Source organism: Pteropus vampyrus, unplaced genomic scaffold (assembly GCF_000151845.1).
Source record: "Pteropus vampyrus isolate Shadow unplaced genomic scaffold, Pvam_2.0 Scaffold167, whole genome shotgun sequence".
Taxonomy (NCBI): Eukaryota; Metazoa; Chordata; class Mammalia; order Chiroptera; family Pteropodidae; genus Pteropus; species Pteropus vampyrus.
The window spans coordinates 745,188-747,307 of NW_011888948.1; positions in this window are offsets into that span (position 1 = coordinate 745,188).

Consider the following 2,120-nt stretch of genomic DNA (forward strand, 5'->3'; position numbering starts at 1 on the left):
AATTTATCTAAATCCTCTTTTGAAACTTCAAGAAACCAATTAAATATGTTTTCCATTCACTCTGCCTAATGTTATAGATGGCTTTTGTTCTAATCATGCATGTGAAAATTAATTTAAAAGTATCAAAGGACCCTCACCTCAATCATCTTAGTTATAAATGGGAGGCTGTCTGTGGTGGGCCTCGTTGGCCTCAGAAGCACCATTTCCCATGTTAATTTTGAGATCTATAGTGTCTGAACAAAGTTCTAGGGAGAATCAGCCCTTACACGCATGTCTCCAGACAAGCTAAATGAGGTGGATATGCCCATAGGACTGCTTTATGCCCTGGAGGAAATATTTTCTCAGGCTGTTATCCTGCAAAACTTCACTTCTTTAAAATGACGTTCTCTGTCTTATTTCTCTTTGATTCAAACTGGCCTGTCTAGTCTAATAGCACCAGGACCACTTGCTTCTTTCTTTCCTTATCCTTCCACCTTTGCATATTCTGCAGGACCACTCCCTTAATCGTTTAGCCATTCGGACACAGATTCTGGTCGCCAAACAGTCTTAGGAACAAAGCCTCAGGTCCATTGACCACAGAAACAGAATTTTGGTCAGACTAATAACATCTTGACCTCAACTGTGTTTCAGCTCCAGACCCATAAAGGTGGAATGACCTTGCCAGCCACACCCCATCAAAAACAAACAGAACAAAAGCCATGAGTGACATCAGGACTTGTTGCAATAGTCAACTCCAACTCCCTTAGCTGCCATGACTAATGGTTTTTTCCTATATAACCTATCCCTTAGAGGCCATCAAGGAGCTAGGTTTTTGAGTGCTAGCTCACCTATGTCTCTGGGCTTGGTGCCATTTCCTTAAATAAACCCTTATTTTTGTTGCTGCAAACCCCTGTTTGTGTTTTGTTTGGCTTTGACGTGCACAAGCAAATGAACCTCCTTTAGTTCAGTAACAAGGGACTCCCACAGACTCTTAGTCACCTAAGACTAGCCAGCAAGAGCTTACTGGATGCAGCCAGAACAGTCTTAGGAATAAAGCCTCAGGTCTGTTGACCACAGAAATAGAGGCACAGGCCCCTTTGTTGTGGGGTGCTTTGCCCTTCCTCTTGGGGTTCCCACTGACTTCTCTGGGTTCGGTCGTGTTAATGCACTAGATATCTCATGGCGCCCATCTCCGCCATTCTGGATTTGGAGTTCTGAACAACTATAGTCACCCCATTGGCTATTGGAGTCGGGGAAGTGTAACTGCACACAAACTTCATTTCTTTAATATAGCTTTTTTTCCCTCTGATTCAAGCTGATTCTGCCCAGATAATGGCATTGTGACACATTTGTTTTTTCCACTCTGATTCTTTGACCTTTGCATGCCTGCTTCCTTAAATCATTAAGCCTTAGGACATAAGATTAACCAAACTTCAGGCCTATAATCATGAGGACAATAGGTTTCAGTTGGACATTAGACTAAGAATAACATCTTGGCTTTAGATGTGTTTCAGCCCCAGGCTCATCGAAGCAGAACAACCTCACAGGCCACAAGACAGGAAGGAATGATGTCATGGCTGATTTCAGAACCAGACACAAATGCCCCAGCCCCTTCCAATTAGTAGCACCCTCGACCCCAACTCCCTTAGTTTCCATGACTTCTGATTTTTCCTTGTATAATCTGTACTTCCTAGACACCTGGGGAGCCAAGTCGTTGAGAGCAATAGTTCGCTTGTGTCCCCAGGACTTGTAAACTCTCCAAATATACCTCACTTTCTTTGCTGCAACACCTGGCTTAGATGCGTGCAGGCAGACAGACTCCTTTTTGCTCTGATAAAGTGAGTGTCCTTTCTCTTTTAAAGAGATCGATCTCTCATTTGACCAGCAAAGATTTTGTTCAGACTCTCAGTCAACAATCCAATTAAAAAGCCAAGATTAAAAGCAGCAACTCATTTTTTTTTCCTTTCCCTGGGCTAACTGAACCCTTATCCACCTCAGGATTTCCTAAGAACAGCTCAGATAAAGTCATAGCCTGCTACACAAAGCAAGGAGGCTTGGCATTCTGAGAGAAACTCACCCAAGTTTACATGATGTGAGGCAGGAAGCCAATGGGACACAACAAGCCCTAAAACTGAGTCCAG